Here is a 20,075-nt window from a genome sequence, read left to right as displayed (position 1 = left end):
ATGTAGCTGGTCACTGATGCCGTGTACTCCTCTAAGTTGGTAGAGTCGCCATCGGTTGCAGCCTCCCTGAACATGTGCCAGTCAGTGTGCTCAAAGCAGTCTTGAAGAGCAGAGATGGCTCCCGCTGGCCATGTTTTCACCTGCTTCTGAACTGGTCTGAGCGGTCTGTATGCTGAAATTGGCATAACAGAGATGTGGTCTGAGTAACCGAGGTGGGGGCGGGGCTCTACCCGGTACACGTTGGGAATGTTTGTGTAAACCAGGTCCAACACGTTCTCCCCCCTCGTTGCAAAGTCCACATACTGATGGAATTTGGGGAGCACTGACTTAAGGTTCGCGTGGTTAAAATCACCGGTGACAATAAACAGACCATCAGGGTGTGCGTTCTGCAGTTCACTAATAGCCCCGTACAGTTCACAGAGCGCCTCCTTAGCATTAGCGCTGGGGGGAATGTAGACACCGAATATAAGAACAGAGGTGAATTCCCATGGCAAATAAAATGGTCTGCATCGAACTGCCACAAACTCCACTAACGATGAGCAGTGTCTGAAAACCAGCACAGAGTTCTTACACCATTACGTGTTGATGTAAACACAGACACCACCACTGCGAGCTTTACTGGAGACAGCTGCATCTCTGTCCAAACAAAACAAAGCTAGCCCGTCTAGCTGGATGGCCGCGTCCGAAATCCCATCAGTGAGCCATGTCTCTGTGAAGACAAACGCGGAGCAAACTCTGTACTCCCGCCGAGTATTACGTTGGAGTCGGATGTAGTCCATTTTATTGTCCAGGGAGCGGACATTGAAGAGCAGAATGGACAGGAGAGCCAGCCGGCTCTGGTTTGCTTTTAACCTGGCACGGACCCCTGCCCATTTGCCTCGCTTCTGCTTCCTTGCACATCGCTTTCGACGTCTCCATCTCCGGCTACCAGCATCAGGTGTGTCCGAGGAATGTAGGCCCGTTCCCCTCAGTAAGCCGACGTCGCGTAATTCAGCCAGCAGATCTTTATGGAGGTTTGTTTTTGGGCGATCTCTGTATTGTAGTAGTATCTGACGATGGTAGATAGCCGCTCTGTTATCCATGTGCCCTAATCGAAAATTGTGTATCAAACTTAAAATAGAAAATTAAATTAAAGTAACACCAGGTCTGAAAGGCCGCTGCTGCCGTGCCGCACCACCTCATTAATCAGACATTTGTGTGGGGTGGACAAGGTAGGACCACAGGGCCTGAAGATATTTCTAGTGGTGTAGGTAGGAGGAGAAAACCTGTAAATAATGCTGGGTAAGATGGGCTGGGTGGGTGATGTCATTGGATATCTATTGGGTGGAGTGGGATAGTTTTGGGAGGAGGAGGTTAAAAGACCTGGCGATGCCCCTGATGGATTGGGGTTGGATGGGAAGAAGGGAAGGGTTTGGAGTTGCATCTGGTGTTGGGACTGAATTATCTCCATGACAACTGGAGAGGAAAATGGGAAAAGATATATAGATCCTCAGCCTGGAGAAGAGCCAGAGATACTGCTCCCCAAGAAAAGGAAGGAGTTGAGGGAAGAGATTTGGTAGGAACAAGAACAGAGTTCAGAACTGCATATTCTGCCTGATGTATTGGAACTAGGCTTGGAATGTGCATTGGGATTGAAAAGGTGGTGAGGGAACAGGAACAATTAATGGCCTGGGAATGACCAGATACCCATGGCGTGTGTTTGTGGGAAGGAGGCTATTTGTATTGTAGGAGAATTACTATCATCCCTGTAAAAATATCACTCCTCAGTTCTATCTTAAACCCCTTAGCTATGAACCTGTGACCCATTGTGGTGACACTTCAATCAAGGAAAACATTCTTCTTGTGCCTAGTCTGTTGAGGCCTTTAAAATCCTTCTCTCAATATCCTCTTGTTCTCTTAAAATTTAGAGAATACAGTTCTATTTTGCACAAGTTTCCTTCTAATAAAGACTAAACACACCATATGCCCACTGAAATGCTTACTTCTCCTGCATGTTTGACTTTAGTACAACTACATCTAGGTCCTTTACAGCACCAATGCTATCTAATCTCTCACTGTTTAGCAAATACTTTGCTTTACTGTTTTATGTTACAAGTGGGCAAAGTCATATGTTTTGCATAAAATTCCATCTGCCTTGTACTTGCCAGTCATTTAGCTTGCCCACATCTCCTTTTTTTTTAAAAAAATTTTTTAAAAATTAGTTTTTCAAAACATTTTACAAAATTAAAAACCCCAAATCCCAATGAGGAGCATTAATACAGTGCAAGATTAAGCATACAATAACAATATGCTACAAAGGAAGACAATTTAACAAAAAAGCACCTAAATTAAAGACAAGTGAGCTTAGTGTCCTCCCCAAGCCCCACAACACAAGAAAAAAACAACAACAACTCCAGACCAACCACCACACAGTATAAAGAGTATAAGTCCGGACAGTCAAACTCCCAGACTGTGAATACACTTAGCAACAGAGGATAATAATGCTTACTACCAGAAAAAAAAAGGGAGCTGAAAGCAAGGGACCGAAAAGAAGAAAAAAAAAGAAAAAAAAACCCTAGTCAAGAGGAAGGTTATGAAAGTACTCGATAAAAGGTCCCCAGACCTTATGGAACTTTAGATCCGAATTAAGAACTGAATAATGAATTTTTTCGAGGTCCAAGCAGGCCATAATGTCGTTAAGCCATTGCGCATGAGTGGGCGGGGCAACATCTCTCCATCTAAGGAGGATCAAGCGTCTCGCCAGGAGAGAGGCAAAGGATAGTATTCGGCATTTGGTCGGACCCAGACATAAATTTGTCTCGCCCCAAAAACTGAACAGAGCAATTAAGGGGTTAGGTTCTAGGTGCTGATTCAGAATACCTGATAATGTAGTGAAGACATCTTTCCAGAATTTCTCCAAGCTAGGACAGAACCAGTACATATAGATGAGAGAGGCCACGCCCCTCTTGCATTTATCACAAAGCGGACTAATGCCAGGGTAGAATCGAGATAGTTTAGATTTAGACATATGGGCTCTATGAACAATCTTAAACTGTAAGAGGCAATGGCGAGCACAAAGGGAGGTTGAGTTAACCGATTTGAGAACTGAGTCCCAGCTCTCCTCAGATAAGGAGATATTTAAATCCTGCTCCCAGGCCATTTTAATTTTATCCACAGGGGCCCGTCGTAAGGCTGCTAGTTTATCTCGGATAATCGAAATTAAACCTTTACCTAGTGGATTAATGGAAAGAAATAGGTCCATAGCATTTTTCGCAGGCATTTCAGGAAAGTTAGGAATTAAAGGAGCAGTAAAGTGTCGGATTTGGAGATATCTGAAAAAGTGAGCGTTAGGCAGGTTGAACTTAACGGAGAGCTGCTGAAAAGAAGCGAAGAGATTATCAATGAAGAGATCTTCAAAATGTCTAATGCCCTTCCTGTACCAAACATGGAATGCTGAATCGTACGTAGTAGGTAAAAAAAGGTGATTATGTGCGACAGGGCTAGAAACGGAAAACCCCTGGAAACCATAGCATTTCCTGAACTGAGCCCATATATGCAAAGTGTGTCTAACCAGAGGATTAGCTATTGATCTGGGCAGACTGCTAGGGAGTGCAGAGCCAAGAAGTGCAGATATAGATAATTCTTTAGTGGAGCTCAACTCCATTGCCACCCAGTTAGGGCACTCGGGTTGGCCGTGGAAGAAAGACCAGAAGGCAGCACAACGTATATTAGCTGCCCAGTAATATAAGCGAAAGTTAGGTAAAGCCATGCCACCCTCTTTTTTAGATTTTTGGAGGTGGATTTTATTAATTCTAGAGCGCTTATTCTGCCACAGATATGACAAAATAATAGAGTCTAAGGAATCAAAAAAAGATTTAGGAATAAAAATTGGGATAGATTGAAATGTATAAAAATTTGGGGAGAACATACATTTTAACAACATTAATACGACCTACCAAGGACATAGATAGATAGACCATGGACCATTGTACCAGGCTCTGTTTTATAGCATAAGAAAGATTGACAAAGTTTTCACAAAAGAGATCTTTAAACTTCCTTGTGACTGTAATTCCAAGATAAGTAAATTGATTATGGACTACTTTAAAAGGGAGATCACGAAATATTAGTTCTTGTGCTTCTTTATTAATTGGGAAAAGTTCACTCTTATGTAAGTTGAGTTTATAGCCAGAGATCTGGCTAAACTGGTCAAGAAGTGAAAACATTAGAGGTAATGATGTAGACGGATTTGAGAGAAAGAATATAAGTCATCAGCATAGAGAGAAACTTTATGCTCAACACCCCCTCTCCAAATCCCGGTCAATTCAGGACAATTTTGAAATGCTATCGCCAGAGGTTCTATAGCCAAATCAAAGAGAAAGGGACTTAAGGGGCATCCCTGACGGGTGCCATGTTTGAGATTAAATACTTGGGATTTCTGAAAATTAGTTAGAACAGAAGCAGTAGGACACAGGTACAGCAATTGGATCCAAGAGATGAAACTTTGGCCGAGGTCAAATTTTTCTAAGACTGCAAAAAGGTAGTTCCACTCTATACGGTCAAATGCTTTCTCCACATCAAGGGAGATAACACATTCAGGAGTCCCAGTTGGAACTGAGTATAAAATATTAAATAGACGCCGAATGTTAAAAAAAGGGAGACGGTTTTTAATAAAGCCTGTTTGGTCATCAGAGATAATGGAGGGAATAACGGTTTCTAATCTATGAGCCAACACTTTAGCTAAGATCTTTACATCAACATTGAGCAGAGAGATCGGCCTGTACGAGGAACACTCTGTTGGGTCTTTGCCCTTTTTAAAAAGAAGAATAATAGATGCCTCATTGAAAGAGGGTGGCAATTTGCCGTAATTAAACGAGTCAGATAATACTGAAAATAACTGAGGAGAAAGAAGTGAGGAGAATGATTTATAAAATTCCACAGGGAACCCATCAGGTCCAGGAGATTTCCCTGAGGACAGTGCAGAAATTGCAAAAGATATTTCTTCTGGTGATATAGGCGCATTGAGTTTGGCTTTGAAATCAGATGAAAGTGAGGGGATATTCAGATTCTGTAAAAATTGATCCACAGAGATATTGTCATTCAGGGAATCAGAGGAATAAAGCCGAGAATAAAATTTTTAAAATGCGTCATTAATTTCTAAATGATCCGATGTAAAGTCTCCGTTCTCCTTCCGGATCCTTGTAATATGTTGTTTGGCTTTGGAACGCCTCAGCTGATTGGTTAGGAATTTACCAGACTTATCCCCATGAATGTAAAAGCGGCTCTTGCTTTCGAGAAGTTGGCATCCGACAGGTTGAGTGGACAGAAGGTTAAATTTAGTTTGGAGTTCAACGCGCTTCTTGTATAATTCAGGGTTCTAAGTTTGGGCATATATTTGATCCAAATCTTTAATCTGGTTAATGAGGTCTGCTCGATCTGCACGGGATCTTCTATTGAGATTTGCTGTGTAAAAGATTATTTGACCCCTCAGATATGCTTTCATGGCATCCCAGACAATCTGGGATGGCACTTCAGGTGATGTATTAGTGTTAAAATAAAAGGTTATCTGGTCCTTAATAAATTTTACGAAATCATCATCCGATAATAAAGTTGAATCGAACCGCCAGTGTTTGTTCCTCTGAGGGAGACCAGGAAAGTTCAGAGAGAGGGTAATTGGGGCATGGTCAGAGATCAGTATACTCTGATAGTCACAAGAGTGGGCAAATGGGATAAGTTGGTTATCGAGTAAGAAATAGCCAATTCTAGTGAAGGTATGGTGAACATGTGAGAAAAAAGAATAATCTCTCTCCGTAGGATGGAGGAAACGCCATATATCAGAGATACCAAAATTAGAGAGAAACGATTGAATAGCTAAGGCAGATTTAGTAGGTGATCTGGTAACAGAGGACGATCGGTCCAGTTTAGGATCCAACCAACAGTTGAAGTCACCACCCAATATAAGAGAGTATGAGTTTGTCTGGTAGTGAGGAAAAAAAACGTTCAAAAAAGTTAACATCATCAAAGTTGGTGGCATACAGGTTTGCTAGTGCAACTTTAGTGTTATATAGTTTACCAGAAACAGTAATAAAACGGCCATTTGTATCAGATACTTTATTATGGAGTTCAAAAGGAATATTTGAGTTAATAAGAATGGAAACTCCCCTAACTTTAGCGGCAAAGGATGAATGAAAATGCTGACCCGCCCACTTTGACAGAAGCCGGGAGTTATCAAAACAACGAATATGAGTTTCTTGGAGGAAAGCAATGTCAGCTTTGAGTTGTTTAATATGTGAGAATACCTTCCTCCTTTTAACAGGGTGGTTCAGTCCCTTTACATTCCAGCTCACGAATTTAAGTGCACTAGCCATTATCAATTACTAATGCATAAAAGGCAGCAGGCATATAAAAAATCAAGCGGTACAATAGCAGTCTGGGAGCAGAGATGTAAACATAGATTCGTAAGGTCAAGATATAAACATGTCCTAAGCAATAAAGAGATGTTGGAACTGGAAAATCGACCCCACCCGCACAACCCAAAACTAGACGGCTACCAAAACAAGTAGCTAGCTCTACCAAAAAAATTAACCCAAATACAACTTCCAGATCTGTATCATTAACAACAGTTCCGTATAAATACTATAGCAAATAATAACTAGTTTATGCACTAGAAAACATAACTACAGATTAGAACACCTTCTGCAGAAATATACAACTTAATACAGAGAAAATCGGAAGAAAACCAAAACTAACCTACCTGCGAAAAATTATAGAAGAATAAAGTAAGAGAAAGGGAAAAAAAAGGTACGAAGGAAAAAGAGAAAAGAAGGGGAAGGGGAAAATTATAAATTCAAGAAGAGTATTTATCAACCATTTACAGAGAAGGGAGAAAAAAATTTAGAGATTAGAAAAAAGGGTGAAGAAAAGAAAAAGATAAAATAAATAAATATTTAAAACAAAGGAAAAATAAATCAGCAGTTGAACTGTGAACCGACAAACAGGGAGGCCTTCACTAAAGACTTCGAACCTCCAAAACAAGTTAGAATTAGTTGTAGAACTCTGTAGGTAAAGTTATACAAGAATAAAAATAGATTACACACACACCAAATCCCGGGTGAGATTGTCAACAGCCCTTAAAGTTTCAATGAATAATGTCTGAGTGATTCAAGTGAATTCCGAGTCCAGAGAAAGTAATTTTACTACGAGGAGTACTTATCCACCATTTTAGGAGGTCCGATCAGATTCCGAAGATGACTGGATAGCCGGAAGACTTGCCACAAACGCTTCAGCTTCCTTTGCTGATTTGAACCACTTGTATTTCCCGGTATTAAGCTTGATTCGCAGATCAGCAGGGTTACGAAGGGAAGGTTTGAAACCACGATCAAAAAGCACTTTCATTGCGCCTTTAAACTCAGCGCGCATCTTTAAGGTCTGGAGTGCAAAATCTTCCACAAAGCGAATGGTTGTATCCTTGAAAGGAAGCGACCCCCTGCGACGCGCCTCTACGATCAGACTGTGTTTTACCTGGTATATATGGAAAGACAAGACTACTGGTCGCGGACGGGAGCCCAAAATTCCGGCGGGAACGTCTGGTAATCCCAGAATTCTGATGTTACAGCGTCTACTGCGATTTTCAAGATCCACCATTTTGGAAAGAAGTTTGTTAGATTTTTCCTCTAAGCTGGAACAGAGAGTCTCCAAGTATCGAACATGACTTTCTAAATCTTCAAAAGTCGAATCGATGCGAGATAAGTGTTCAGCATGTTTGTCCACTTTATCGTTGATCCGATCCAGTTTGTCTTCTAACTGTTTGAAAGTGGTTTTAAATTCCTTTAAGATTTCGTCTCGGAGCTTTCCAAGCGCAACCAGAGTCTCATCCGACGGGGTCATAGCTTCTTTTCTCCCGGATTTAGAACTCTTGCTAGACATTGTAAGTTAGATATATTCACAGGCAAGTAAGAGATACTGAAATAATTCCTAACTAAGGTTTAAAAAATGGAGACATTTAGTGCAAAGATAGCGACAGTAACGGAACAAAAGTTCGGAGCAGCTAACAATCGCCATCTTACTGTAAGTCCTGCCCACATCTCCTTGAAGTACCTTTACACACTCATAACCCCACCCAGTTTATTACCACGGACACATTGCAAATGTGACATTTGGTCCCTTTGGCCAAATCGATAATGTAGATTGTGAAAAAATGGGACTCAAGCACTAATCTATGTAGTACCCCACGAGTCACAGCCTGCTAAACTGGAAGTAAACCATTTACAGTATTCCCAATCCTTGTTTCCTGTTCAAAGATCGGGTGGTTTGGGATGTAATTCTCTTTACTGACCAGCAGGTGTTCCAGATAGGTACTGCAGAATTGCTACCAACAGGAACTTTGGCTTCTGGCACCAAAGTAGAATGCGAATCAGAAAAGCGATCCAACATGAAGTGCTTTGCCTGGTTCACCAGTAGTATGACTGGTCACAGATGGAGGGAAACTTGATTTATTCCACATCAAGTCAACATGCATCGTACATCACAAAACAATATTTGTTTCTTAGGCAAAGGTATTTAATAGGTTTTTCTTATTAGTGTCAAGTAGTCTTTTTAAACAGATCCTTTACTTTCATATTTTACTAATGAACTCATGCCATTAAAAAGTATATGGGGTGCCATGATAGTGGCTAGTGTGACACTACTACAGCTCAAAGCATCAGAGTTCAGAGTTCAATCCTGGCGTCTGTAAGGAGTCTGCATGGCCTCCTGTGTAATGTGTGTGATTTCTCCCCATTCTCCAGTTACCTCCCACAATCCAAATACATACCGGTTAGTAGGTTAATTGTTCATTGTAAATTGTCCTTTCATGAAGTTAGGGTTATTTCAGGCTTGTTGGGGGTTGCTGGATGGTGAGGCTTGATAGACCAGAAGGGCCTGTTTTATGCAGTATCTCTAAATAAATAGATAAATAAATAAAGTTTCTAATATCTTAGTATTCCATTGGGTAGGGTATAGCAAGCTCATCCTTTTTGCGATTACTCAAGATGGCATCAGCATACAACACTCCCTTAGTTGTTATCTTCCAAATAGCTCACAAAAATGTCTTTTTTACTTCTTAATACATCTGTTTTTCACCTTAAATGTGTTTCTGGGACAGTTACAGCCTGAGATTTACAGTTTGGGGATCAATTGAGTGATCCAACACTTCGGTGCCTCGAGGAAGATTCCGGGAAGTGAGTCCCTACTTAGACAGTCTCGATATGAAGAAACTTCAAGACGGGGCACAGGCCAATGTTCTACACCATTTCACTGGTTAAAGCATCCATTATCAGCGAGTGAAGCATCGACGAAGATTGAGACGTTGAGGCGAAGGCAGAAGGCACATGAGAGTTCAGTGCCAACTGCCTTTCTTTTGATCGCTGTTGGAGAGGGAATCTCTGAGCACCCTATCGCTGTGTGGCTCGCTGAGGCAGTTGGGTAGGCCTCTCTGCCACGTGTGGTGTCCCTCTCTTTCGATTAATGTTGATGATATCGTAGGATGGCATCATGGTTCTGCATTTATGGATTGGACTACAGTGTTTATGGACTATGGACTTTTTCAGATTTATGGTCTTATGCTTCTATATGTGTTTTTTTTATCACCCATTCCTTTTCCACTTAGTTGTATGAGGGGAGGGGAGGGTGCTTGAAGGGTGTTGTGTTCTGTTAGATTTTTTTTGTGTGGAGGAGGGGTTTTTGGGGGGTTGATTTGTTGGGTGCTATTCTTTATGCACGGGGAGAGATGGGTTTGATGTTTCTCTCTGGACAACTTTATTCTTTCTGTGTTTCACAGCTAACTGGAGAAAACAAATTTCAGATACATGCTTTAATAATAAATGAGCATTTGAACCTTTGAACTTTTGGAATAAAGGTGACAAAAATGTTCAAATTTAAACTTTGAAAGTTTCAGTTCATATGTAGGATAATGCATGCAGCAAAAAATAAGCTTAGTACTAAATTGTTGAATTCAACACGTGTAACATTATTTCAGTCATCATACTTTCTCAACTCTTATTATTATGAGACATTTGAATGAATTCTGTTGCTGGGGAAAAAACTGTGGATGCTGGAAATTTAAGAAAAAAAAATCAAAGATTATTATTGTCTGGTACCCACCCTGAATTCTTCCAGTTCTTGCTTTATTTTTAAAACTTGATCAGGTCTATCGCCTTTTCTGGAGAGAATGTGTTACACTGTTTTTTTTTTCCCTCAACTGTTTCTTACTGCACTTTTCTGAAGCTCAGGCATCTCGCTGTGCTTCAACAGGTAGGTAGTCATCTAGGGTTCATTTAAAACTCCCTCATCACACTGTTATGTTCCGTAACTCCAAAACACAAAAAAAACTAACTGGAAGGAAAACAAGGGAGCTGGGGTGCTGCGTGATGACTTATGCCATTCACATACTATTACATGAAACATTAATGTATTACCTAACAAAACAAAGAATGCTTACTCAAACAATATATTCACAATATTACTCAAATTTTAAATGCACACAAATGAGTAGTAAAAGGCAATTAAAAATAATTTGAATTATAAATTATTTTAAATTGAAGTGCCATGGTTGTTTTCATTTATATAGCAATGCTAGGAGAACTTTAATAAATGATCTTGCTACCTGAGATGTAGTTAGCATTTTCAGTTGATCAATAGTAGGCAATGTGAAGCTTCTTGTTGCACACTTCCAGTGACTTGCGTGAGGTTTGAATGAAGTTTGTATTCCTTGGGCCACATTTACACGAAATGAAAAAATCCTAAAGCTGGTTTCCCTCAGAAATCCATTGTCAACAATGCAGGCAGAACCCAACAAGGCATTCAGTTTTAGACAATCCCTCTCTTCTCCTCCAAAAGGTATTTCAGAGCCAAAAGCAATGCTTTCTCCAAAGATAGAAAATGGTGGACAACCAGTGGGAATTTAGAAAGTCAGTCATTCACCATAAAAACAGTTTCACTAATCCCTCATTATAAGCTGTATATGCGGTGGTATGCAACTTTAGAAAGTATTCTCGAGATTCTTATCAATTTTAGTTCTTAATGTATTTTGAAACTGTCTCTTTTAGTCTATTGGGCTGTGAATTAAATGCAGTTCATTTAATTATTCTTTTCCATATAGTATTATATGTTTTGTCAAGGGTTACACTTGGATCAAAAATAATGGGTTATTAGTTTGCCTCAGTGACAGTACTTGCAGCACAATCCGACAAGTTTGAGGTCAAGACCCTATCCCGGCTGACACTTCAGTGCAATGCTTGTGAACTGCAGCATCGCTGGACGAATTGTCAGTATGATCAGGTGAATGTGAAGGATACTGTCTTACTATTCAAAGAGAAGTATTCAGTCAATTCCTCAGTCAACACAACACTTGGACTTCCTCTGACTCAGCTCACCAGTACTGCCTCATCTTTTGATTTCTTTAATGCATTGATATCCATCAATCCCAGTTCTAAAAAGAACTGTAGTCCTTTGGAAGAGGGAATTCCAAAGAAACCAAGGTAGAAATTTTCCTTTCAGTAAATGACACAGTGAGCCTTCACTTTAGACTGACTAGCCAGCAGAAACGTCCCACCTGCATCTATTCTTTCAAGCCCTGATAATTTTATATGTTTCCTCTAAACTCTATAGAGGAGAGGCCAAATTTGCTCGGTCTCTCCACATATAATTGACCAGTGTCACCAATCTTCACCAAACTCACTCCATAGCGAGTATATCCTTTTTGCTTAGGTAAGGGGAGCAAATTTGCACACAATATTTCTAATGAAAATTAAGAATGAGAGCATTAAAGACACAAAATGTTTTCCATAAGGACACTTTAATGCATTCCTTGGCATATTTTGTTGTGAGTTGGAATCTTCAACTTTTTTTTAATTAAGTGGCTACATTACACACCAATTTCACTCCCTAGTTTTCCCCAGATATTGCCAATTCTACAATCAGAATGATGGGATTTTACAGATAAATCTAGTTAATGTATTTATCTCAAATAACAGTAATCTACCTTATCTTAAAAATGCAGCTGCAACCAGTATCAAAGGGGAAAGAAATCAAAAGACAGTAATCAGACATTTCTTTGAAAATTCCTTTTCAGGAAAATAAAAGATTTCTGAAGTTGCATTTTAAAGGCTTTATTATTTAGAGAGAAGCAATAAATAAATTGCTGATCTCCCTCAGCTGCTTGATCAGAGCACAATCATATTGAATAACACTTAATGCAACTGTCCCTAATTTTCCACTGTCTCGGTAAAGCAGCCAGCATAGTCAAAGACCCCACCCACCCTGGACATTCTCTCTTCTCCCATCAAAACTCTGAAAGCACATACCACCAGGCTCAAGGACAACTGTTTAAGAGTTACTGAATCGTTCCCCAGTATAATAAGATGGACTCTTGATGTTACAATCTACCTCAGTATGATTTTGCACCTTAATTTCTAACTTCTCTGTTGTTATTACATTTTATTTTGTATTTTGTTATTGCATTACCATGAACTACCTCAATGCACTGCAAAATTAAATGATTTGTCCACACATTGCTCTGCGACGACACTGGTGCCAAGTTGTATTGGCCCTTGCCCTTCCCTTGGACAACATCGGTGGCGTGGAGAGGGGAAGGCATGCAGCTTGGGCAACTGCCGGTCTCCCATACAACCCTGCCCAGGCCTGCGCCCTGGGAACATTCCAAGGCGCAAATCCATGGTCTCTCAAGATTAACGGATGCCTATGAACAGAATGCAAGACGATGCATCTTGAGCAGAACGATCTTGGGATCCAAGTTCATATTTCCTTAAAAGTGGCTACACAGGTCCATAAGGTGGTTAAGAAGGCTTAAAGAATGCTTGCTTTTATAGCTGAGGCACTGAGTTCAAAAGTCTGCAGGTTACGTTGCAAGTTTATAGGACTCTCATTCGGCCACATCGGAGTACTGTTTACATTTCTGGTCACCCCATTATAGGATGGATATTGTCACTTTGGAGAGAGTGTAGAAGAGGTTTATCAAGATGCTACCTGGTTTAGAGGGCTTGTGCTGTCACAAGAGGCTGCAGGAACTTGGGTTGTTTTCTCTGGAGTGCCGGAAGCTGAGGGGAGATCTGATAGAGGTTTACAAGATTATAAGAGGCATTGATAGGGTGGGCAGAGAGTATCTGTTTCTCAGGGTTGAAATGTCTAATAACAGAGGCATGCATTGAAGGTGGGGGGGGGTAGGTTCAAAGAGGATGTGAGGGGTAAGTTTTTTACTCAGAATCACGGATGCCTGGAATTTGCTGCTGGTGTGGTGGTAGAGGCAAATACATTAGAGGCATTCAATAAACATTTGGAAAGGCACATGGATGTAAGGAAGATGGGGTATATAGACATGGTGTAGGTAATAGGGATAAGTGTTTGAGTGTTTATGATTTGCTTCTTAGTTGATTTGGCACAGCATTGTGGGCCAACTGGTGTGTACCTGTGCTGTACAGTTCTAAGTATGCTGTGTACAAGCTTTTCACTGTATCTTGGTACATGTGACAATGATAAACCGATTCCAGATCCAGACACTGAGGGAAGCAAGGAGATGAGACAGAGTGCAGTGTGGGTAGGGACATTGACCTCCATCACAGAAAGCATCACTGATCAAACTGGCCTTGTCAGATAAATTTCCAGTCAAATTGAAATTCTTCTGTCCTGGCTGATAGTCATACAGTGGATACAGCTAGTGGGTGTACTGTAAGCAGTATAGGAAATATTATAAACCCGAAATAAAAACAGTAAATGTGGAAATACCTGCAGAGAGAGAAAAACAATTAGTGTTTCATCAGAACCAATGAAAGGACAGCCACAGATCTAAAATACTACTTCTTTCTGCTCTTCACGGATGCTGCCTGACCTAATGAGTATCCCCAATGCTTTTTCTTGTTCACATTGCATCCAGTAGATGTTCCTTCTGTAGGAAAATGCTCTAGCACTCTCTAAATCTGAACATGTCTGCCTCTTGTGTCTCATCCACTCCAACAAAATTCAAAATTCTCTTTAACTTGCTGTATTTGTAGAAAATATTGTAAAGCCACACTGTGCATGCTTTTCCATAAGAAAGGCATTTATTTCACAACTCACAATGCATGCAATACCTAAGCTGCTTCGGTTACACTTTCCCTAGTTTCTCTCCTGACTCATGCTCCACTCCATGCATTTTCCTTAGTGTCCAATATCTTTTGTGTGGCTTTTGATAGGTTGGCTTACTTTTCTGGTGTTAACTCTAATGAAGTAGCCATTCTTTCCATTTGAATTCCTTGATTCCACAAGTAATCTCTTCTGTGCGTAAAGAGTCCTTCAAATTTGCAATTATATACTTAACTTCATTAAACAAGTCTTAACAATATTTTCCCTGCTCCTATTGCGCTTACAAAAGCCAACTATTTTATTGGCACTTGAATTGCAATCTGTTTGAAATGCATTCTACAGGGTCTCTCTAAAAGGCTTTACAATATGGTAAAATTCTCTGCTTAATGAAATATAACATTCTTAATTTTGCCTGTTCAGCTTGATTTTGCATTGCCAGCTACGCAAGTAGATTTCTTACTCTATCTCCTTTCTTTAGGAAGGCAGTTCATCTGGAAGTTAGTCTGGAATAACCTACAAAAAGCAGTGACTAGGGCTCAGTCCATCACAGGTAAAGCCCCCGCCCCTCCCCACCACCTAATCATTGAGCACATGGACACAGAACACTGTCACAGGAAAGCAACATGCATCATCAAGTACTCCACAATTCAGACCATGCTCACATCTCACTGCTGCCCTCTGGAGGAAGGTGCAAGAGCCTCAGGGCCACAGCGCCAAGTTCAGGAGCAGTTACTACACCTCATCCATCAGGCTCTTGAACCAGAGGGGATAATTTCACCCATCCCATCACTGAAATGTTCCCACAACCTTTGGACTCACTTTCAAGGACTTTTCATCTCATTTTCTTGATATGTACTGCTTCTTTATTTATTATTATTATTATTATTTTTCCTCTTTTGTGTTTGCACAGTGTCTTTTGTACATTGATTGTTTGTCCGTCCTGTTGGCTGTGGTCTTTCTTTGATTCTATTGTACTTCTTGGATTTACTCAGTATGCCTGCAATAAAACGAATCTCAGGGTTGTAGTGTATATGGTGACATATGATTTTTGATAATAAATTGACTTTGAATTTTGATCATTGTATGTGGTCTTTGCTTGTTCCATTTGGTAGACTCTGACTTGCAGTATAAAACTCCATGTCTCCTGTTGCACAAGAATGTATCATCCACTTCTGACTCTTCAAAAACTGTGTTATTTATGAGGTATAAATAACAAACATGAAGCTCCACATTGCAGTTACTTGGCATGGCTACTTCGAAAGCACCTTCTAACACACTTGTATGGTATGTTTGCCTTCATTTCTTGGGGGATTGATTCAAGAGCTATGAGGTTATATTGCATCATTATAAACCTCTGGTTACAGTACACCTGGAGTGTTGTGTTTGGTTCTGGTCGCCTCATTCTAGGAAGGATGCAGAAGCTTTAGGAAAGATGCTGCTTGGATTAGAGAGCATGGTTTATGTGGAAAGGTTAAACAAGCTAAGGATTTTCTCTTTGGAGTGAAGGAAGATGAGAGGTGATTGATAGAGGCGTACATTACAAGAGCCATAGATCAAGTGGAGAAGCCAGCGTCTTTTTCCTAGGACAACGATGGCCAGTACCAAAGGGCATGCATGTAAGATGAGCAGAGGAGAGTAGTATTTGACTTGAACACACTGACGGAAGCAATAGTACAGGCTGATACAATAGGGACATTTAAGAGACTTAGATAGATACATAGGTGCGAAGTGCTTTTCAGGAGGGAAGGGTTAGCTAGATTGTTGGGTAGATTTATATAGGTTGGCACAAAAGCTAGGTCATAGGGTCCATATTGTGTTGTACTGTTCTGTGTTTCAAACTCATTTTCTCTACCTGGAAGATAAGCTCTGTGGGAGCACTGGAATGCTACCAACTATTAGTTCCCATCCAACTGGCACTCCATCCTAATCTGGGGGAAATATTTTCCATTCCTTGTCCTTCAAAATCCTTAAAAACCAGAAATTCAAGCACGGAGGGAATGCCATCAATAGAAATAACACACATACCTCAAAACACATACGTCACCCAGCAATAGCTGTGGCTCTTGTGATTACATTTATTTACAATATTTTTGCATAATGCTTGTATGTGTAACAAATAAAGAGAAATATGAATATCTGATTGGTTTCTATTTTAATTGACATAGAAAGATCTTGTCTGCAGCATACTGAGAAATTCAATTAGTAGTGGAGAAGACGTTTTTATTATAAAGTGACCAGAGGCTGTTTAATGGATTTCACATACAAATCTAATCAAGCACCTATGCTTCATTGGATATAACTTCAGTGTATAATGCTGTCTTTACCATTCTATACTGTACTGTATTAAATAAGCTTACAGATATCACACTTTATCCTTTCAGGAGTAGGCAAATACGAGCCTACATGACAACACTGCAACTGAAGGCCAAGTTGCTCCCGAGAATAATCAGTTTAATTCTATTATTCAGTGTTTTGTGCCTTGTGCCCCCTGGAGAGTTTCAGCTGACTTATTTGAACTCTTTTGAGCACACTTTCTCCATTGGAACTGGGAAATAATTGTATTAACCCTAATACAGGAGGTAACCTGGTTTTAAAGGTGATGCACAGGCAAAATGCTGTACTTTCACTTCAAGCAAGTAACCAACTGAAGAGTACAATATAAACCACATGGACTTTGAATATAATATTAACATAGAAAATATAGAAATCTGCAGCACATTACAGGCCCTTCGGCCCACAATGTTGTGCCAACCATGTAACCTACTCTAGAAACTGCCTAGAATTTCCCTACCACATAGCCCTCTATTTTTCTAAGCTCCATGTACCTATCTAAGGGTCTCTTAAAAGTCCCTATCGTATCCGCCTCTACCATCTTCACTGGCAGTGTATTTCACGCAATCACCACTCTCTGTGTGAAAAACTTACCTTTGCCATTCCCCTTGTACCTATTTCCAAGCACCAATTATGCTGAGAAAAAGAAATCAGCTATTCAAACCCTCCAGCCAGATTCAAAGAGCAACTAGATCAAGTTTGGAAATTAAAATAACTAAAGCAGATATTGGAAACCTGAATGCTGGAAACTGTCAGCAGAACATGCAGCATCAGTCTAATGAGAAACAATGTCAATATTTCCCTAATTCTGTTAAAACCCTGTTAACTCTATTTCTTTCTGCAGATGCTGCATGATCTGAGGGTTTCTAACATTTTCTATAGACCATAGCTGGTCTGTTTCTCAACTCCCTTTCTCCTTGATAATCTTTGTTAATAAAAATATTCCAACCTTGTGACCCCCTCCCTTTCCTTGGCTGCATATGTCTAGGGAAAACACTCTTTGGTCCCACCAAACTCATGAGACTGATGTCTTCCACCCCCAAACCCCAGTTTGTGTGGATTCTGTTTCATTTGCTACCCTGTTACAAATTACAGCCACAAAATAACAGACAGTACACTGCATACGATTACAGGAATTGTATTTATGAATCTTAACGTAAGGGTTAATAAAGAAAAACCAAAAGAAAAGGGCCCATTTTAATTAAACAGTCAAGTGTCCACCAGTTGGAGCTCACCTTCAACTTCTCTGTCACTCACGTGCTGGGACCTCGGCCAGTGAAAGCACACACCACCTTCCGAACGTCGCTCGCAATCCATCTCGAACAAATGGGTCTCCCACTAGATCGTATTCTACGACTGGTTCTCCCCAGTGTCTTCTCTCTTCATCCCCGCCAAACCAAAAAAAAAACCCATGATCAACTTTAGTGTCCCTCACAGAGAAAACCTTCCCCTAATTGGATGGTACCCATTCCGCATCATCCCTAATCTTCAACAATAACCCAAACAGGCTGAAAGCAGAACAGACTGTTGTTACAGAACTGCGAAGTGAAATACCTACAGCATAACAGTAAAGATGTGACCCAGGTATTACACTTGGCTTTGAGAATTTCAGCTATGCCATTTCACTTTCAAAATTTCCACCAAGTGTTCTGTGAATATATGTATTTTGATTTGGTTTGGAACGGTGTGGCTCCAGTGTTAAAGTTTATTTCTAATTTACCTATCAGATTATTAAAAATATGATTATATAAAGTTAAATTTAACCCTTTCATCAGAGGATTTCTCTGTGGAAAATTTGGAATGAATCTGCAGGCCAAGAAGCAGAATTGTACTGACTTCTCATATCTTCCGTCTGTAAGAGCAGTAGACATGAGAAGGACTCTGCAGAGAGTGAACCCCATATGACAGGTGGGCAAGACAACATCCCAGGCCAAGTGCTCAAAGTGTGCACACCAGCTCACTGGCGCCTTCATGGACATCCTCAACACTTCACTCATCTGGGCCACTGTCCCCACGTGCTTCAAATCAGCCACCATCAGCCCCGTACTCTAGACTTTCAGAACTAAATGACTACATGTGGCACTGACACCAATCATCATGAACTGCTTTGAATATAAGGTGATGGCACACATCAAAAACTCAGATGCTACCACATTGGACACTCACTAAAATGCTTAATGACAGAACAGCTCTATGCCTGATGCTGTAGTATCCAGCCTTGACACACCTAGCAAACAGGGACATTTATGTCAGAATGCTGTTTCTGAATTTCAGTTTGGCACTCAATATGATTGTCCCATAGACACTGATGAACTAACTCCTACTCATCAGACTGGTACACTATTGTGTACCTGAATGCTAGACTTCCTAACCAACAGACTTCAAGTAGTCTGTATGCACAACTGATCCTCCTTTCCCATCATCCCCAGCACAAGTGTGACCCCAGGCTGTGTGCTGAGTCAATTGCTGTGTGCTCTGCTCACATGTTACTGCATGACCAAACTTCTAGGTAATCGCATAGCCAAGATTGTCGATGACACGCCAGTGGTGGGGCCCATCACAGATAATGAGGAGACAGCCAACAGAGAGGTTTAAGAACTCAAGGCCTGATGCTGCACGAATTACCTCTTCCTCAATGTGAACAAATCAAAGGAGATGGTTATCTACTTCAGGAGAGCTCACACTGCCCACAACCCTCTTTACATTGGCGGCACTGTAGTTCAAACTGTGAGTAGAAACATAGAAACATAGAAAACCTACAGCACAATACAGGCCCTTCGGCCCACAAAGTTGGGCCGAACATGTCCCTACCTTAGAAATCACTAGGCTTACCTATAGCCCTCTATTTTTCTAAGCTCCATGTACCTATCCAAAAATCTCTTAGAAGAGCCTATTGTATCTGTCTCCACCACCATTGCCTGCAGCCCATTCCACGCACTCACCACTCTCTGTGTAAAAAACTTACCACTGACATCTCCTCTGTACCTACTCCCCAGCACCTTAAACCTGTGTCCTCTTGTGGCAACCATTTCAGCCCTGGGATAAAGCCTCTGACTATCCATACGATCAATGCCTCTCATCATCTAATACACCTCTATCAGGTCACCTCTCAATCTCCATCGCTCCAAGGAAAAAAGACCGAGTTCACTCAACCTATCCTCATAAGGATGCTCGCCAATCCAGGTAACGTCCTTGTAAACCTCCTCTGCACCCTTTCTATGGCTTCCACGTCCTTCCTGTAGTGAGGTGACCAGAACTGAGCACAGTACTCCAAGTGGGGTCTGACCAGGGTCCTATATAGCTGCAACATTACCTCTCGACTCCTAAATTCAATTCCACGATTGATGAAGGACAATACACCGCATGCCTTCTTAATCACTGAGTCAACCTGCGCAGCTGCTTTGAGTGTCCTATGGACTCAGACCCCAAGATCCCTCTGATCTACCAGCTCCCAAGAGTCTTACCATTAATACTATATTCTGCCATCATATTTGACCTACCAAAATGAACCAATTCACACTTATCTGGGTTGAACTCCATCTGCCATTTCTCAGCCCAGTTTTGCATCCTATCAATGTCCCAGTGTAACCTCTGACAGCCCTCCACACTATCCATAACACCTCTAACCTTTGTGTCATCAGCAAACTTACTAA

Source organism: Hemitrygon akajei, chromosome 2 (assembly GCF_048418815.1).
Source record: "Hemitrygon akajei chromosome 2, sHemAka1.3, whole genome shotgun sequence".
NCBI lineage: Eukaryota > Metazoa > Chordata > Chondrichthyes > Myliobatiformes > Dasyatidae > Hemitrygon > Hemitrygon akajei.
The sequence above is the reverse complement of the archived record's forward strand: the minus strand, read 5'-3'. Positions refer to the sequence as shown.